The sequence below is a fragment of the Pezoporus occidentalis genome, unplaced genomic scaffold, assembly GCF_034315485.1.
Source record: "Pezoporus occidentalis ecotype Australia unplaced genomic scaffold, CSIRO_AGI_Poc_V1 ctg27, whole genome shotgun sequence".
Taxonomy (NCBI): domain Eukaryota; kingdom Metazoa; phylum Chordata; class Aves; order Psittaciformes; family Psittacidae; genus Pezoporus; species Pezoporus occidentalis.
In genome coordinates, this window is record NW_026914611.1 from 2,400,086 (window position 1) to 2,420,823 (window position 20,738).

The 20,738-nt window shown below is 40.5% G+C and overlaps 1 protein-coding gene and 1 long non-coding RNA gene across 2 annotated transcripts in view; one reads left to right on the plus strand and one right to left on the minus strand.

The window, feature by feature from the left end:
* Nucleotides 1-20,738, minus strand: part of LOC134166689 (T-cell activation Rho GTPase-activating protein-like) — a 1,836,444-nt gene that overhangs the window by 485,592 nt on the left and 1,330,114 nt on the right. The window lies entirely within an intron of this gene.
* The window catches only part of LOC134166696 (uncharacterized), a 122,934-nt gene continuing 102,544 nt past the window's right edge, over nucleotides 349-20,738 (plus strand). Inside the window, exon 1 of the long non-coding RNA XR_009965957.1 lies at nucleotides 349-867. This is a non-coding gene — a long non-coding RNA (uncharacterized LOC134166696). The remainder of the gene's footprint in view (nucleotides 868-20,738) is intronic.

Genomic DNA, 20,738 nt, shown 5'->3' on the forward strand with positions numbered 1-20,738 from the left:
GGAGATGGAGGGCAGCTGTATGGAGTCTGCAGCGACAAGTTGCAGAAACTGCTGAAGGAGAGGGTGAATCGAGTCAGTTTGCAGAGGTAAAAGCCATCCATCTGGCCTTGGACATTGCTGAACAAGAAAAGTGGCCCATACTTTATCTCTATACTGACTCATGGATGGTGGCAAATGCCCTGTGGGGGTGGTTGCAGCAACGGAAGCAGAGCAACTGGCAACACAGAAGTAAACCCATCCGGGCTGCTGGACTGTGCTGCCTCGGTGCAGAACTTGGTGGTGAAGGTACACCATGTAGATGCTCATGTATCCATGAGTCGGGCCACTGAGGAACACCAGAAAAAAGAATTTGCTGGGGAAGACAGTCTGGGTTATTCCTGCTTCAGGTAAAGGCAAACCCACCTGTGGGATTGCTTTTGCTCAGGGACCCGGATATACTTGGTGGGTAATGTGGGAAGATGGGGAAGTCCAATGTATACCTCAAGGGGATTTGATTTTAGGGGAAAACAGCCAATGAACTCAATTGTATGTTGTTGCCTGCTATGTAATACTTTTATAGTCCACCAACTAAATGTCTTCAGGTCACGAGCGACTGGCCCTGACTTCCCTCCGACCATCATCCCAACAAAGAATGAACTTTGATAGAACCAGACGAATTCTGCAGTAAAGGAACGATCATCATCAACAGGCAACAATCCAACACTGCACACTGCCTCTCCTGTTCTGAAAGATTGTTACAAGAGATGGAACCCAACATCATGGACAGAATGGACTCAGCAGCTTTATAGGGATTGGTCCATGCACTAAGAAATGATCTCTCTCTCTCCATCTGTGTGTGTGTATGCGTGCATATATATATATATATACGTAAGAGAGGTGGTATATTGAAAATGTGGGATCCGAGCATGGCGTGAATGGTATGGACCAAGGGGTGGATACTGTCCTCGGTTCAGCAGTAGCAGTCATTTTTTCTCCTTCTTAGTAGCTGGTGCAGCACTGGGGTTTTGACTTTCAGCCTTGGAACAGCACTGATAACACCGAGGTTTTTGTTGCTGCTCAGTAATGTTTAGTCTGACCAAGGACTTTATGAGCCTCATGCTCTGCCAGGGAGGAGGGGAAACTGGGAGGAAGCAGAGACAGGACATCTGACCCAAACTAGCCAAAGAGGTATTCCATAACACAGCACGTCATGCCCAGGATGTAACTGAGAGTTACCCGGAAGGGCTACTTCACTGCTCAGTGGGGCTGGGTATCGGCAGGTGGTATTGTATTCTCTTCCCTTGTTATTCCCCTTATCATTATTCTTATTGGTGGTAGCAGTAGTGATTTGTGTTATACCTTAGTTACTGGACTGTTCTTTTCTCAGCCCATGGGAGGCCATGGGACTATTCTTTTCTCAGCCCATGGGATTCTTTTGATTCTCCTCCCCATCCCTCTGGGAGAGGGTGGTGGGGGGATGAAGGGTGGGGGAGTGAGAGAGTGGGCTGTATGGTTTCTGAGTGACAGGCTGGGCTTAAACCACAACACTAAGGTATAACACAAAACCACTACTGCTACCACCAATAATAATGATGATAAGGGGAATAACAGGGGGAGAGGTTATAAAACTAAAAGTGGAAAATGAAAAGAAAACAATAAACATAAGTGATTGACAAAACAATTGCTCACCATCTGCCAACTCAGCCTGACCCGAGCAGCAATCTGGACCTTCCGGGCAACTCCCCCCAGTTTATATACTGGGCATGATGTGCTGTGGTATGGCATACCCCTTTGTAGTTTGGGTCATGTGTCTTGTCTATGCTTTCTTCAGGCTTCCTGTGCCCCTCCTCACTGGCAGAGCATGAGGCTGAAAAGTCCTTTATTGGTGTAAACATTACTTAGCAAGAACTAAAAACATCAGTGTGTTACAAGCATTGTTCTCAGACTAAAGTTGAAAACACAGCACTGCACCAGCTACTAAGAAGGAGAAAAATAACTGTTACAGATGAACACAGGACACCTTGTTGAAACTCATGAGGTTCACATGGGCCCACTTCTTGAGCTTTTCCAGCTGCTTCTTCCTGTCCCTCAGGGTTCTCAACCTCTCAACTTGGTGTTGTCTGCAAACTTGCTGAAGGTGCTGTATGACCTTGAAGAAGATATTTAAGAGTACTGGTTCCCATATGGACCCCTGAGGGACACCACTTGTCACTGATCTCCATCTGGACACTGAACCATTGACCACTAATGTCTGGACATGACCACCCACCAATTCCCCATCCACTAAACAGTCCATCTATCAAAACCATATCTCTCCAAGTTAGAGAGAAGGAGGTTGTAGGGGACCGTGTCAATGGCCATACACAAGTCCAGATGTACAACATCCATAGGTCTTCCTTTGTCCAGCGATATAGTTACTCCATCACAGAAGGCCACTTGGTTGGTCAGGGCATGTTGGCTGTCTCAAATCACCTCCTAATCCTTCATCAACCTTAGTTACTCATTTATTAGGATTAATGCTTACAAAGCTAAATATAATGCTCTTTAAGAGATGGTTTTCAACGTAGGATATGTTTATATGATCTCCAAAGTCTTTCACTTCAAAGGCTAAATGAGTACTTTGTAAATGGAATATTAAAGCAGGAAAATCATTTAATTATCCGGCTATTACATCAACACATCAGGATTCCTTCTGAAGGCAGTCTGTTGATATTCCCCTGTCTTCTTTCCAGCTGGCAGTTTCTGGCACTCCACTGAATTTTACAGTTCATAGTAATCTCAACAGTAGAATCTATTCAGAATCTTACACTTTGAAAAATCTTTCATGTAGTGTAGGCCTAAATGCCATGCATACAAAAAAATTTCTCTCAGACTAGGGTTCCAATAATATTTTTGGCTAGTCATTAAGGGAATTTTAAAATGTCATGTATTTTGTAATGCTTATTGCATGTTCCATTTTTTTCTTATTTGCAGTACATACATCAAATCATACATTAAATTTATATTTTAAAAAGTTTCATGTGGTGTAAAAATCTTCATGCCTGGTCCCACATACATTTCTGAGCATGCTTAATTTCTGACTACTTTCCTTCCTTTCCTCTGTTCAGAAAGAAAAATGTATGTTCTATTATCTTCCAAATTGTACAATATGGAATATGGCTTGGGGTTTTTCAAGTTCTATCTGAGCTAGGATATATGTTCTGCTTTGTGGTGACACTTGGCGAAACATATAAAATGAAAATCTGACCTGACCATGCCCTTCTTTCACTGACAAATTCCCAGAGGCAGGACTTCTCTTGGCAGCAACTTCCTTTTAAGGCAGGTTTCTCATTCACTCTAGGTGTCAAGCTTAAATTCATGAAGAAAATTAATTCAAACAACTCTCTTGAATATCTTCCCTGAAAGCTATCTGCTGTAGTATCACTTTTTTAAAGGTAGGGTTGATGAACTCTGCATTTTTAAAAGGAATTTTGTCATTAATTATTATAGAAACAAAGGGATGAGTTTTCATGAGTGGTACTTTTTGTTTCGGTTTGTTCTGTGGTTTGTTTGGTTTTGCTTTTTTCCAATTAGTAGAACAAACTTTTAGAAAATATATCCTGCTTTCAATTAGTATTGGTCATAGTCAGTGCAATATCCCCTGATAAGATCCAGAGTTTTGAAAAGAATAAGAAAATTACTGGAAAGAAATCAACATATTTCTGGATTCGGTACTTACTGGGGACATACACCTTTAAAGTACTTGTTTTAATTTGCAGTTCATTTTGATATTTTGCCATTCAGATTTAGTAGTAGGAAAATTGGCAAAGGCATTAAAAAAATAGAAGAGTTAAGAGGAAGTTGTACACTATAACCATGAGATTCGAATTGTAAAATACAAGACTTACTTACAGCAAAAATACACAGTGTGACTATTAGATACAGATATATAAAACTGGAAGATCACAGCATATAAGTAAAAGGAAATTACTAGGACCACATTCCCATAATCTCAGCTTTTGGTGAAAGTGCCATTTTGTTAGCTTCTCCTTTTTATGCCAGGCCATAAACTATTCCCTGAAGAATGTTTTTCCCAAGATTCATTCCTCTCTTTCTTAGAATTCTGCTATGTGATTTAAAAGAAAATATTTCCTTGGAAGAGATTTCTTTAAAACCATTACTATCTTCAGAAAAGAGCAACTCTGCTATCTTTTTTTGTAACCCAGTGTATGGAATGTTTTGCTTTCAAGCTTCCTAATTGCTAGAGGTTCACTGAATCACAGAATGGCTCACGTTGAAGGGACCTGCTCAGGCAGGGCCACATAGAGCCAACTGCCCAGGACTGTGTTCAGGCAGGTTTTGAATATCTCCAAGGAAGGAGATTCCACGAGCTTCCTGGGCAACCTGTTCCTGTGCTCAGTCACCATCACAATGAAAAAGTGTTTCCTGACACTCTGACAAACTGGGTGTATCCCATATGGTCCCATGGACTTTTGCAGGTTTGTCAAGGTCTCCCTGGATGGCAGCACTCTGCCATATCAGCCACCCATCCCAGTTGGTGTCATCTGAAAATTTGCTGAGGGTACAGTCTACCACATCATTCAGATGTTGGGCCCTTTGGGCCTAACCATCCAGCTAATTTTCAATCCCCTTCACTGCTTATCCAGCCCATACAACAACATCTTCTGCATTTCAGTATGTGTCCATTGTCTCTGGTCTTGTCACTGGGCATCACTGGAAAGAGCCTGGCTCCACCCACTTTAAACCGTCCCTTCAGGTATTTACAATAATACAATTGTACCATGACAAGTTTCCCTCAGAATTCTCCAAGCTAAACAGTTCCAGCCTTTCCTAATAGGAGAATTGATCCAGTCCCTAAATCACCTTTGCAGCCTTTTGTTGGAGTCTCTCTATTATATCTGTCCTGTACTGAGGTGTGCAGAACTGGACACAGAATTTCAGGTGTAGCCTTACCAGCATATGAGTTCTAAGAGAGCTGGCAGATGTCACTATGAGGCCACTCTGAATAATCTTTGAACAATCATAGTGATTGGAAGAAGTACCCAAAGATTAGAAGAAAGCAATGTCGTCCACATCTTCCTTCACCCAGAAAACTACGTGCTAGTTCTCCAGCTAATATGAGAAACCACTTCCAAGCCTGTGAAACATGAGAAAAACATCATGAGTAGTCATCATGGCTTCACCAATGGGCAGTCATGCTTGACCAACTTAACACATATCTATGACAAAGACTAGTTACTGTGCCTTTAATGGTCATGATGCTTCACAAAATGCAAAAATGCATAAAGTGGGTAAGTGAAGCCTAATTTTTCATCAGTCTCTATCATCTGTTCTGCTCATGTATATCTGACCCATGTAAAGCCTATTAAAATATATTTGTAAATACCACAAAACAAATATTGTAATGTTCTGGTTTCAGTTTCTTATAAAGAAGAGGAATGTGTTTCTAGATAATAAGATAAGCTTTATTTTGATGTTTGATTTTTGATCAGGAGTTTTTTGCCTCTTTTAAAAAGATAAAGGTTGCTTTCTTTTTGATTTACACATTAGTGTCCAACGTAAATACCCGTCTTATATGCTTGCAGTGAGGTATATATATAGAAAAGCAGGAGCATAGTCTGTTATCTGATTTGTCTTGTGTGTCTAGTTTAGATCATGGCATAAAAGAATAAGCCAATTAATTTTTTTTCCATGGGCTTTCAGTGTTCAAACTGTATAATGCAACTACCAAAATATTTCTTGTATTTTCTTCTCTTCAGGCTCTCAGCAAATTGTTACTTTGTTATACTAGTCCTCTCCAAGTAGGTCACTTCATTGCACAATATTATATCTAAGTTATTTGAAATATGATAGATATTTTACAAAGAAAAGCAGTTTTGTAAGAAAACACAAACAGGCAAAAACCAACAATGGACCAGAATGTAATTTTTTGAGGGCAAAAAATAAAGTGCGTCAAACAGTCAGACTGAAATATATCTCTGCTCTCATTTATTAGTACCATATGTTAATGCTAAGACTTAAACTACCTAGTTCTGTCACTAATGAGTATTTGAGGAAAAAAACAACCCAAATACAGTCACAAACTGGATTTTGTGTTTTGCAAAAACAGTTACCTGGGATGGAAAAATTACAAACAGGAAGACTGAGGGTTTCAAAACATTCTCTCTTCATATGAAAAAATACTTTGACAAATGCTACAAGTGTAGAAGAAAGAAGGAGTTGCAGTATTTCTCCAAAAGGATGTATGACTCGGAACTGTATTTTACTAAAAGAAAGCTGCAACTGCTGTCTATAGAGAAGTACTGCAGTCTTCAGTTTCCTCTGCTTAATGTATGATTTATTTTCACTCTAATATACCCTGGTATGTGAAATATAGGTAATCAGAGGAGGAAACCAACCCAATAAAATAAAGCTGTAAGAATAAAAGAAACTATACCATTGAGAATCCCAATAGCTTTCTGGAGTTAGGGTGAAAGGGTGTATGTGACATATATTAACCTTTTCATATTGTATGGAATAGGAACCCATGAATGTATTTTTCCCCTTAGCTACCCTAGTGCTGTTTCCATATCATTGCAACAAGCTTTACAACAAAAATGCAGCTACATATAATAACAGCAAGAAGCAAACCACACCACAAAAATATTTCTGTATCCAATTATACATTACAAACAACAATGGTTTAAAGGCAAGCAGTCTTATCTGAATTATTCTTGCAACAAAACCACTCTTGACTCAGGGAATTCTTCATGAAATTTATGGAAAATTAACAATGACTTCTTATCATTGATTACAACATTGGTCTCTGTCTACTCTGCGGCAGGCAGTCCTGAAGAGCCCTGTACCCCTGAGACCTTAGATGAAGTCAGGTCAACGGAGCAGTTTGCCTTAGTTGATGAGGAATGGGTTAGAGACCAGTTGAGCAATCTGGACATCCATAAATCCATGGGTCCAGATGGGATGCACCCACGGGTGCTGAGGGAACTGGTGGAAGTCATTGCTAGACCACTCTCCATCATCTTTACCAAGTCTTGGGAAACAGGAGGGGTGCCTGAGGACTGGAGGAAAGCAAATGTCACTCCAGTCTTCAAAAAGGGCAAGAAGGAGGACCCGGGTAACTATAGACCGGTCAGCCTCACCTCCATCCCTGGGAAAGTGATGGAACACCTTATCCTTGGTGCCATCTTAAGGCATATCAAAGATAAGAGGGTTATGAGGGGCAGTCAACATGGCTTCACCAAGGGGAAGTCATGCTTGACCAATCTCTTAGCCTTTTAAGAGGAAATAACACAGTGGATGGATGATGGCAGAGCGGTGGATGTGGTCTACCTTGACTTCAGCAAAGCATTTGACACAGTCTCCCACAGCATCCTCACGGCTAAATTGAGGAAGTGTGGTCTGGATGATCAGGTAGTGAGGTGGACTGTGAACTGGCTGAAGGAGAGAAGCCAGAGAGTTGTAGTCTATGGGGCGGAGTCTAGTTGGAGGCCTGTAACTAGTGGAGTGCCTCAACGGTCAGTACTGGGACCGGTATTATTTAATATATTCATCAACGATTTAGATGAAGGAATTGAGTGTACTATCATCAAGTTTGCTGATGACACTAAGCTGGGAAGAGTGGCTGACAAGCCAGAAGGCTGTGCTGCCATCCAGCGAGACCTGGACAGGCTGGAGAGTTGGGCAGGGAATAACTTGATGAAATATAACAAGGGAAAGTGTAGAGTCCTGCATCTGGGCAGGAACAACCCCAGGTTCCAGGACAGGTTGGGGAACGACGTGTTAGAGAGCAGTGTAGGGGAGAGGGACCTGGGGGTCCTAGTGGACGACAGGATGACCATGAGCCAACAATGTGCCCTTGTGGCCAAGAAGGCCAATGGCATCCTGGGGTGTATTAGAAGGGGGGTGGTTAGTAGGTCGAGAGAGGTCCTCCTTCCCCTCTACTCTGGTGAGACCCCATCTGGAATATTGTGTTCAGTTCTGGGCCCCTCAGTTCAAGAAGGACAGGGACCTGCTGGAGAGAGTCCAGCGCAGGGCAGCTAAGATGATTAAGGGAATGGAGCATCTTCCTTATGAGGAAAGACTGAGGGAGCTGTGTCTCTATAGTTTAGAGAAGAGGAGACTGAGGGGTGACCTTATTAGTGTATATAAATATATAAAGGAGGAGTGTCACGAGGATGGAGCTAGGCTCTACTCAGTGGCAAACAATGATAGGACAAGGGGTAATGGGTACAAACTGGAACACAAGAGGTTCCACTTAAACTTGAGAAGAAACTTCTTCTCAGTGAGGGTGACAGAACTCTAGAACAGGCTGCCCAGGGAGGCTGTGGAGTCTCCTTCCCTGGAGACATTCAAAACCCGCCTGGACACATTTCTGTGCAACCTTATCTAGGTGTTCCTGCTCCGGCAGGGGGATTGGACTAGATGATCTTCTGAGGTCCCTTCCAATCTCTAACATACTGTGATACTGTGAGTATACACATAACTCAAATATGGTAATACCATTTTCTACAACGTGAAACGTGTATAGCAGAAAGTCTAACCTAAACTCTTTTCTTCATATCGCTCCAAAATGCGTCTTTCTTTTGTCTAAATATATTGTCTTGAAGGAGTCTGACTGGTTTTACACATTCTTGCATGTATGGATCCTGCAGGCTACAGTGAATTCTCATATTTAGGAACTTCAGAATTATAGCACATGCAAATCAAGTGTAAGGTGCACACAGCTGGGCCAGAAAGTCATATACAGAAATACAGAAAGGAAAATCATCAGTTATAATCATATTGCATTGCAAACAAAGGCCACGTCTTAATGTAGTGTGAGCTGCACAGACTGCTGGATTGTCAGGATAGACAAAAAGAAACAAAAGAGAAAATATGAGTGGGTTTCTGAAAATGAAATTTTCAGTATGACTTACTTTGCCTGAAGAATTGAGGAGGCCAGGCTACTTTCACAAAATCTATATTAAAATGCATAATCCAAACTGCATATGCAATAAAATAACAATCCTGTCTTGACCATGTCATGATCACTGATTGTCATGATCAGACACTGAACCTGGTGTAAAGCTATATGAAAAAACTGGCTGAAATTCCTTTAACATTCTGCAAATGTGACACTTTCTCTTAAATCTATTAGTTGGAAACATAACTCACATAGCTTTATAAAACAGACTGGTTTAGATTGGCATGATTTATATTTTCTCATTGCCTCATTATGATCAGTCAGCAGTATCCAATAAATAAAAAAAAAGAAGCCAGTGTCCTTCAAGAAAGAATATCAAGGTCTGAAAGGTGTTTCAAATTCAGCTACAATTTGCTTCTCATTTGTCTTATCAGTTTCTTCTGTTTTTATAGAATCATAGCGTAGTTAGGTTTGGAAAGGACTTTAAGATCATCTAGTTCCAACATCCCTGCCATGGTCAGGGACATCTCACACTAAACCATGTCACCCAAGGCTCTGTCCGATCTGGCCTTAAACAGTGCCAGGGGTTCAACATTCACAACTCCCTTGGGCAACCCATTCCAGTGCCTCGTCACCCTCACAGTAAAGAATTTCTTCCTTATATATAATCTAAACTACACCTGTTGAAGTTTGAACCCATTACCCCTTGTCCTGTCACTACAGTCCCTAATGAAGAGTGTCTCCTCAGCGTCCCTATAGGCCCCCTTCAGATACTGGAAGGCTGCTAGGAGGTCTCTATGCAGCCTTCTCTTCTCCAGGATGAACAGCCCAACTTTCTCAGCCTGTCTTCATACAGGAGGTGCTCCAGTCCCCTGGTCATCCTGGTGGAACTCCTCTGGGCTTGTTCCAGCAGTTCCATGTCCTTTTTATGTTGAAGACACCAGAACTGCACACAATACTCCAAGTGAGGTCTCACGAGAGCAGAGTAGAGGGGCAGGATCACCTCCTTTGACCTGCTGGTCACACTCCTTTTGATGCAGCCCAGGATGCGGCTGGCTTTCTGAACTACAAGCGCACACTGCCTGCTCATGTTCATTTTTCTTATCAACCAACTTTTCATTATTCCTATTTGCTGATGATGACATAACAGCTCATATGTGTGTAACTTCTTTTTTTTTTTACTCTTGCAAGTATAAATATAGTGGCAAGAGGAAATGGTGTTGCAGATAGATATGTTGTGTGACAGATCAAAATGTTAATGGTCATGTTGACTGGATTGCAAGAAATCACTGTTTATTCGTTATACATTGGTAATGTCAAGAAACTTTTATAAAAGGCATTGTTTTTGCAATAATATTTAGTGGCCTTTTAAAACATTAATTGTGTACAATGAATTTGTAATCAAAATTATCATAAACATTTTTAAGCATTTTATGATTTATCATGATGACTCAGGTTTTATTAAGATCAATGTTTATATTATTTTTTTCTCAATCTCATAGTCAAATGAAAAGTATTGCTTTTAAAGGAAAAAATCAAGGAGATTCACAGATTTTACAAAAAAAACAACTATATTACAGCTTTAAGAGTAAAGGGAAAGATCACAGTCACATTTCACATCACACGTTTCAATACTTTTTAGGTGTTAAATGAAATTTGCATTCTTATCATATTTTCTTTTATATAATTAGTTTATATAATTAGTTATATAATTAGTTTTAGTTCCCAAATATAAAGAAGCTTCTTCTAAGTGAAGCTCATGGCTTAAAAAGAGAGACTGAACATTTTTAATCTCAGCATGACGTCCATGTATTATGTAAGGCCACATTTTAATAAGTATTTTTTTTTTCATAGACCTTTCCGTTTTTTGACTAGTTTCTCAATAAGACTAGATAAGATTAAATGCACATTTTCTCTAGCAGAGTTTTTTTCTGTTAGTTTTCAAGTGTATTATTTGAAAGATATTTTTTTCCAGGCAACAAATCCTGACCAGCATAAGAAAACATATTCTAATTTTTGCATTTTGGATTCTCTCCTGGTTCACCCTAAGAGAAACCTTTAGCCAGAAGTATATGAAATATCTTAAGGGGAAAAAAATGTACAGGAAAAAAAAAGTAAAACAATGCCTAAACATTTGTTCAAGTATAGTGATTAAACCATACCATAACTCAGTTTTTCATGTTATAAATCAATATATGCGCAAGCAGAGGTGAGCAACTGTCAGAAGATTACAGACTAGGAAAGTTTCATCTGCAAATGGAATAAAATCTACTCTTATTAGCATGTTGTTGCAATTGTGCAATAGTTCTGCTTTCTGTATGAACGTTTCTGTGTAGGAGAGAAGAGGGGAGGGAGGGAGGGAGGCAGGGAGGGAAGGGATGAGGGGGGAAGGAGGGAAAGGGGGATAGAGGGAGATAGGGAGGGAGTAAGGATGAAAGGAAGGAAGGGGGGAAGGGGGATGGAAGGAAGGGGGGAAGGAAAGAAGGAGGGAAGGAAAGAGAGAGGGAAGTAGGAAGGGAAGGAGGGAGAGAAGGAAGGAGGGAAGGAGGGAGGGAAGGAGGAAAGGGACGAGGGGGAAAGGAGGGAAGTGGGGAGAGAGGGAGGTAAGGAGGAAGGAGGGAAGGAAGGAAAGGGGGAAGGGGGGAAGGAAGGAAGGGCGGAGGGGTGTGGAGACAGTGTTCTCACGGGAGAATGCATAATTGGTACATAAACTCTGAATAATCCTGAAAGATACAGCAAGGCCATGAGAGGCCCAAAGAAGCTTAAGCAAGCAAGATAAGAGGCTGGAATTCACCGAGTTAAAGAGAACTGTGGACTGTTGGCAAGCTTTCGAGGTCGAGTTCTCACACCTGTGTTTAACCAATTATATTCTAGTCATATCCTGCATATCCTGTGTTTACTACACAGCAGGGGGGTAAACAGTGGGAAGCTTTTGATCTCAAAATAGTTAAGGAGGCCTGACAAGCAGTGACCACATATGGTTTAAAATCCTCTTATACTCAAGCTGTATATGTTATGATTTTTTTTTGCGATTGACAGGAGACTTTAATGACTCCCCTGCTATAATACATGGTCAGGCATTAGGTTCAGGTTATATGACTAAAACTCTGGGTATTCTGGTCCAGTACAAGGATTTGGAAACCAGCATTTGCAAAGGTCCTGTGGAAGCAAAACTAACCGGTTGAGGTTATATGTGTAATTACATTCCGGTCTGCGGTGGGTGCCAGCTTGGTGGGTGAAACCCTGGAAAGAGTCAGCACCGCCCAAGGAGACCCAGGACACCCCCCTTGTCAGTGATTGAATGAACTGAAATTTGAGCTCAGGACGTCTGTTTTAGGGATGTTTTCAGTCTTTCTTTAAGGGAAGTGAGATCAGCGCGGGATACAGACGTATTGTGTGATTTTCTGGTGGTGGGAAGGTCTCTCGTATGCTCTTTTCAGGGGTATTGGGCATACTGTGACTCATTTAATACAGTCTCTCTGTGATACTCATGAACTAGAAGTTGGTAAATATAAGTATGTCCAGGTTTCTATCGACCTTTGGAGAGCTTTATAGATATTGCTGGCCACTTCTTCCAACATAGGCTAGCCATCTGTGTCGGAATGAGTGTGCATTTTGGTCAGTATAAAAGCCCAAGCCTCATACGATGTGGGGGAGGCAGAGCCTCTGAGGGGATGCCCGCTAAGGTTGAGCCTGCCACCTCGCACTGCAATGATGCTTCTCGGAGTTGGTTTCCTGTTAGTCTCCACAGGGTTCTTGTGCCATGTTCTGTACGTGGGACTGTAGTGGGAGTAATGATTGTCTGGATTTTGTGCTTCAAATATTGTAGTTGTGTGGTGTGTGCTTGCAGGATCCCATACGTGTGTGTGTGTGTGTGTTGAGGGCAGATGGTGTTCTGTGTATTTTTTGTTGTTGGGTTCATGTAAAAGTTTTTAACCGGTAGCAGTTTAACATTTCGGGCAAGAAAGGGTTAATGCAAAATTGCAGTTGCCGGCAGGTATTTACGTTTGCTGCTGAAGCAAGCAGGCAGCTGTAGCTGCTGCCGAGCAGGCAGGCTTTTATAGCTGCTGCCGAATAGCTGCTGCCAAGCAGGCCGGCGTTTGTAGCTGTGCAAAGCAGGGTGAGAGACTTCTGGGAAAAAAAAAAAAAAAAAAAAGCTGACCTCCGATTCAGCTCCCGGTGCTCCACCAACGGAACTGACAGGATGGACGCCAGAGCCGAGGAGTGAAGGAAAAAAAAAAAGAGGCAAAGATTCAGCAAACTCCTCACCGGTTAACAATGTGCAGTTTAACCTGTCTGCTTCTCAAGAACTGATAACCTGGAGGAAGGGCTATATTTGTGTCCTCCTGCCTACAGGTCCATGGCGACTGCCTGCAAAGTTTGTCAAGCCTTGCCATGAGCTGGACAGACGAATGGAAAAACCTGATGCCTCAGCTACAGGAGCTGACTGTGAATACCCCAAGCAGAATGAGATAGAGGAAAACAAATGATTGCAAAACATCACTTGGGGACAACTGAAAAGTAACATCCTGAGTATGTGTGCTTTTTTCAAAAACTGATTTTTCAAGTGACATTCTAAGTAATTATAAGGAAAATGTTATTCTGAGAGGACTGTGTCTTCAAATACTGGCAGTGGCATATGTGTCTTTGACCCAATTATCTGAACTACTGACATTAAAAAGAAAATAAAAAAATCACTAGGGGAGCATAAAAAGCCAGAAAAAAAATGACAAGGACTGGAGAGCCTTTGAAAATTCACTGTGTTGAAATGAACCATTTCAGGCTAGGAAAAATACAGTAGTTATACTTTGATGAAAAGACAGAGCTCTTAAACTAGACTATTGTGTAGGCTAGAAGGAGTAGATATCAAGGAGGAAGCCACATCTTATAAAACAGTTATGATCAGGAAACTAATTAACTAAGATTGGGAGTACAGGGTATGTAAGTTTTATTTGAGGGAATCTCAATTAGTTACTGAGATACAGTTAAATTAGTTTTTCAAATATATTTTTGTTTTGTTTTGAAGAAAATTCCTGAGATATATTTTAAAATTAAAGCATTCACTTTTTCAATCCCAAGATGAAAAGTAGTTTTTATTTTATTTTCAAAACTTTGTTTTTCTACCTGAAAGTTTTCAATCAGGTTTATGATTTTGTTCAATAATAGATTCTGATGAAATATAATTTTTTATAAAAACTATTTGGACAAATACCTACTACATTGTTGCAGGTGTATTTCGAAATAGATTTAGAAATGTAATAGAATCCTCAGGTAGCTCAGGTTTTCATTCACTTTTAGAAGCAAAAAGGAGTCAGCTGTCTGATTCCTGCTGACTGACCCAAATAAGATAAGTTTAAAGTCTGTAACTAATTAAGTATCTTAGTGGTTGCTTGGGGAAGGCTTGAAAGGCTATTAGTGTAGAATTATTTAAATTAATGCTCCATTTTGGAGTTAATCTGATTAACTAATGAGGAAGTCAACTCATACTTCAAAGCCAGGTAAAAGAAATTTAGTGAAGTCTCTGTAATAGATAATATACTTTGTTATTTTTTCTTATATCTATATTTTATACAGTATGCAGAGTATGGTCATGTATAAAATAAAGCTTACATTTTTAAAGGGTTTGGGTAATGGTTTTCCTTTTCTCCCAGCAAATTCTCTTCAGTGTGATTAAAAATCATTCATGCAATAGAAGAGGGAATCTGGGGAAGGGATGGGAATGAGTGAATTGGACCTCAATGGGGAATAACGATTACTGAAAAACTGCTTCTTCAGATATCCAAACCATTACTTTCTTCTTTCTTTCTGTTGTAAAGATGTTAACCAAACAATAACAAAAATCTGAAGAAAGACTGTCTCAACTTAAAATGAAGAAAATCTTTTATTTCACTGTATCACCTGTAGCTCTGAAGTGTTGGATGAGTTGACATCAAACAACTTGTTGCACCTACCTTACCTTTCCTAATTTCAGTTGTGAAGGACTTAAAGAATTAGCAAATTGTTTTTAAATCATTCCCTTTTGGACTGAAACTTTTCAGATTCTCTTTTTAGAACCTGAAATTTCATTATGAAATTTTTCACTAAAGCTTCACTTCCCTTCCATCCCCCTTCAATGGAAACTCATAATAACATTAAAAAATCCTCACCGCTCTGCTAGGCAATCTTTGGTTTCAAAATGACAATTTCCTGAATTTTCATATGTCACTTTCCAGTAGGGTATCAAAGTAACTCCCTTCATTAGGAGAAATAAATACGGACTTTTTCTCCATTCCATTTCACTTTATCCCTTTGTGTTAATAACAGAAAATAATTTACTGAAAGGAAAATAAAACTCAAAAAAGTGAGTTGTATGCTTTGATCAGAACATGATGATGTTTGAGGACATTCTCATCAGATTAGTGAATTGTTCAATCTTGTTTCTATTGTTGCTGGATATTTGTCTTCTTAGAAGTCTGATGAGTTTTATCTGCGAGGTGGACCGAAAACTGTAAGAAAAGAAAACAAAAATCAGTTAGCTAATTTATCAGTCTCACAAAGGACTTTAAAACACAGACAGAAATATTTAATAGAACTGAACATTTAATATGAAAGCACTAGAAAGTGATTAAGGCCCTGCAGACTTGAGTTTTTCTGAAAACAAGTCTCTACAGTGTGTATCTTCTGGGGGGGGGGGGGAGAAGGAAGGTTTTAGTGGTTTGTTTTTCTAGTGCATGACTTTATTTTTAGAGAAGAGAAAAATAAGGCTTGAGAACACATATGGGAAGATTATCACAGCTCACATGGAGTCTTAACAAACAGACAAAGCTTTCAGTCCTTGCTAGGTCATATGTGATTGTTGATGTGGTTTGAAGGCTCCCTCAGCACTGGATTCAGTTAACCTGCAGTTGCTTGAAGAGATCCCCCTTCTCTGGTATTCTCCATTTAGAAGCAGTAACTAGTTTATTTTCATGCATAATCTAATTCAGTGACATACTCAAAACAATGTATTGAAAAAGTTGTGAATAAATTTCAGATTCATCAGCCTTCTATACAGTGAGCTTGAAATACACGCTCAGAAATGACTGTGTTATGTTTGCCCTTCTGTGGGCAAACCCACTGCCCTTCAACCTGACCTTTATATCCCAGTTCTGCTGGAGAGATAACCATCAGTGGTGGTGGTAATGGATGTGTTTGGATCTGACTTAATTCTGGTGAGACAGATAACAACACAATAGCCAAGGGCTAATCTGATCAATTTGTACCACCATCCCCCAACCATAATCCTGGTGAAGATCTGACTCACCCAAGTGTCCTGGGTTCAGCAGTAGCAGTCATTTTTCTCCTTCTTGGTAGCTGGTGCAGCGCTGTGTTTTGACTTTCGGCCTGGGAACAGAGCTGATAACAATGATGTTTTGGTTTGGCCAAGGACTTTGTGAGTCTCATGCTCTGCCAGGGAGGAGAGGAAGTCGGAAGGAAGCAGAAACAGGACACCTGACCCAAACTAGCCAAAGAGGTATTCCACACCACAGCACGTCATGCCCAGGATGTAACTGGGAGTTACCTGGAAGGGCTAGAGGACAGCAGGGTTGGAGGAGATATGGGTCAGTGCTTGGTCAGGCTGGGGGGGCGAGTTATCGGTCGGCTGGTAGTGAGGTGTTGTATTCTCTTCCCTTATTATTTCCTTTATCATTATTATTATTATTGGTGGTAGCAGTAGTGATTTGTGTTATACCTTAGTTACTAAACTGTTTTTATCTCAACCTGTGGGAGTTGCATTCTTTTTGATTCTCCTCTCCATCCCTCCAGGAGTAGGGGGAGGGCAAGAAGTGGGGGAGTGAGTGAAAGAATTGCCTGACTGGGTTTAACCCACAACACCAAGATTCTGCAGTCAGTATGCAAACATGACTACAAGTAAATCATCTTAATCCATAAATACTGGACAACCCAGGGCCTATTAAGATTTCCTGCATGGCAGCAGGCTGAATGCCAGAATCTCCTCTTGAGTAGGAACACATTTAAAGGTTAATTATTGAGGTTGACAGATTCCTTTTCATAACAGATTCTCAGTAAGTGATTAATAGCATATTAAACTTTAAAGTCTTAGCTAAGAGATATAAAAGATTGATTGTGCATATATAATCCTTTAGACATAAACTGTTCACCAAGTCTGGGACTAAGACTGGATCCAGCCACACCTAGTCTCCTCACTGTGAGGAGTTTAGAAAGCAAGGGAGTCCTTTCTGGGCTTCATGACTTGATGGGAGGGTCTCCCTGCAGTTTTGGCTAAACCTGCTCTCTGTGCAGTAAATGATCATGTGTACCTTGCCATCGAATCTTGTTAAACCAGGGTTGCATTTACTATCAAATTTTGTTAATCACCGTTTTATAGCATGAAACATATTTCTACTTCTCTCTTACAAGTGAAGTGCATCACTCCATCCATGACACGTTCTGAGTATGCAATATTATGTTTAGATCTGTTCACTTACTACTTTACCACAAAGAATCCTTCAGATGGAAAACCAGGGTAATTCAGAGCATGCTGGGCTTATGGCATCTCTGAAGCAGCTATCAAAATAGTGTAGACCTAGTCAGTTAAGTGCTGAACAAGGTGAGATAGTGCAGTTAACATTTTTCTGAAAGATAAGGAGCTAAGCAGCATCACCCTCACACAGATGACATTTCGTAACTACTACATCAGTCATAACTAGCAATATTGCTCAGAATCAAAGTTTTATCGAAATCATAAAACAACCACTCAATGATAACTTAATTGAATGGTTTATCCTTCGAGGGCAGAGGTTTTACATTTCAAATCACTTAAATTTGAATTCCTGTTGAATTTCATGACTCCAACCACTTAAAACAAAGACAAAATTTCTGCTTTAATATTATCTTATGTACAAATTTATGTAACGTATATTAAAAAAATGGTTAGAAAGAGCAGTCTGCTAGTAACAATAGCAGCTGAAATGTCTCTAGCTGTCAACACATCTAATTCAGTTGGGCAGTTTGAAAAATGTGTCATAGCAGCATTTATCACTGATATTACAAAAGTTTCATTTTGTTTTTCCAGTCTGAGGAGCTGTGTAAGACAGGAGTGAGAAAAATGTGGGAGGAAAAGTCCTGCAGACATCAGGGTCAGTGAAGGAGGGGGAGGAGGTGCTCCAGGCACCAGAGCTGAGATCCCTCTCTGCAGCCCATGGAGAAGACCATGGTGAAGCAGGTTGTCTTGCTGCAGCCTATGGAAAGGACCACAGGAAAGCAGATACCCACCCTGCAGGTCATGGAGGTCTCCACACTGTAGAAGGCACATGAAGGAAGCCGCAGCCCATGGAGACCCCACACAGTAGCATATTTTCTGGCACAACATGTGACCTGTGGGAGCACTTCTTGAAGGACTTTATCTCATGGGAAGGACTCCATGCTGGAGCAGAGGAACAGCATGAGGAAAAAAGGGCAACAGAGACAAATCATTGTGAAATTGACTTACAACCCCATTTCACATCCCGTTTTGCCACTCGGGGGCTATGAGGAGGTGGAAGAGTCAATAGTGAAGCTGATCCTGGGAAGAAGGTAGGAGTGAGGAAGAAGTTGTTTTTAGTTTTGTTCTTATTTGCCACCATCTTACTCTCTTTCTACTTGATAATATATTAAATCAATCTTCCCTAAGCTGATTCATTTTTTCCTGTGACAATAACTGATGAGTGATCTCCCTGTCTTTATGTTGGCCCATGAGCTCTTTCATCTTATTTTCTCTGCCTGTATTGCCAAGGAAGAAGAGTGAGAGAACAGACAGATGGGCACCTGGAAGCCAGCCAAGGTTAAACTACACCAGAGACTATGCAGGCATATATTGTGTAATGTCCCTATTACAAAAATTCTGGATGGTGAAGAAATACAAAGGGGATGGACCAAGCAATTGTCTTAGCTTGTGTTCTCTTTCTTAATAGCATCCCCATTGTCACTGTCTGAAACTGTCATTTAGACAGGCTGACCCAGAAGGTCTAATTCAATAGGACATTTCCTGTGTTCTGGTAGTCTTATGTGGCACTGAGGTAATGGTTAAATTTTTTTTTGGGGGGGGGTTATTTCCTTAAAAAAAAAAATAAATCGCTGGTTATGAAATGAAGCTGTTTTGTGCAGTTATATCATGAGGTCAGAAAGACACAGATACTGACAAAGATTATATGTTGATATAGATAAATAAAAACCCACACATAGCCAGAAGTTATTCTGTTGGGAGTATTTTCAGTATGATGAATATAAAAACTTGCAGCCCTGCGCAGTTCATTAACAATTCCTTGCATCAGATGCCAGGAGGTACAATCAGTCACTATTTCAAACATTGCCTTACCTGAGCAAAATGGAAAAAAACCTTTATTCTGCTTGGCTTGGAATTAAATGAGGTAAGACTTGCAGGGAGATGTAATACGTTTCATTTAACTGCTATAACTGAGAAAAATAGCAACATTTTGGACACCAAAGAATTTCCACAGCTCTATGAGAGAATTTAAGTGGACTGCATTTTCTCCTCTTTTAAAATACCACCTACTTCTCCACATGATCTCATGTCAAGAGATTTCGGGAACCACAGCTCCATCTATTTATAAAAGGGATACATTTATTTTGAAGTGCCAAAGTAGTATTCCAACATTTTCTATGATATGAACAAATGACCAGAACAGTAGGAAAACTGATATATTTGTTTCACATTTTGATTCCTTAACAGCTGATTTTCTTTCATATCATAAACAACCTGCCTTGAATGGAAATAGAGTTGAACACCTGCTCATCCAGGTTTGGCTTATGAACAAAACAAGTAAGTAAGCAAACAAATTAAATGCATGCTGAGATAGCAAAATCCACTTGAATTTTTGATATTTTTGGCTGCTCAAATTTCTTACATAATTGAGAAAATATTTCTTGAACATCAGACTCAGGTTACAGGCCACATTGTCTTTTTGGTATGTCACGAAGAACTCCATAATTATTTTCCTAGAATTAAAAAACCACACAAACAAAACATTAACAACCCCACTTCGTCCGCCATCCACAAAATACCTAATAATCAGCAGCATTGAGTTCTATGGGGATATCACAAAAGAAGATCAATTGGTTCTCCTTCATAGGAGAGCACAGTATATGCAGGTAAGATCTAGTTAGATTAATCGCTGTTTATGCAAAGGAAAGGTACTGTAGGAAGGACTGATGCATGTGAGAATAAATGGCTGCACCTTGACAAGTATGGGAAGGAAATTTAGCATTATGAGCATGTCATATGAGATAGATGGAGTCCTATACCTGTGTCAGGTGTGACAGCGGAAAAAAGGCACCCTCAGATCCTTTCAGGTCTCTTAAGGTTACACCTGAGAAGAATCATACAGCTCTGGTCAACAATACCTTTTACCTTCTATATGATACTTACAGGTGATTGTCAAGCTAACTGGTCAATGAGGAACTGAACATGAGCTAGCAGTGTGCGCTTGCAGCCCAGAAAGCCAACCGTATCCTGGACTGCATCAAAAAGAGCGTGACCAGCAGGTCAAAGGAGGTGATCCTGCCCCTCTACTCTGCTCTCGTGAGACCTCACTTGGAGTATTGTGTGCAGTTCTGGTGTCCTCAACATCAAAAGGACATGGAACTGTTGGAACGAGTCCAGAGGAGGGCCACAAGGATGATCAGGGGACTGGAGTACCACCCGTTTGAAGACAGGCTGAGAAAGTTGGGGCTGTTCAGCCTGGAGAAGAGAAGGCTGCATGCAGACCTCGTAGCAGCCTTCCAGTATCTGAAGGGGGCCTATAGGGATGCTGGGGATGGACTCTTCATTAGGGACTGTAATGACAGGACAGGGGGTAACGGGTTAAAACTTCAACAG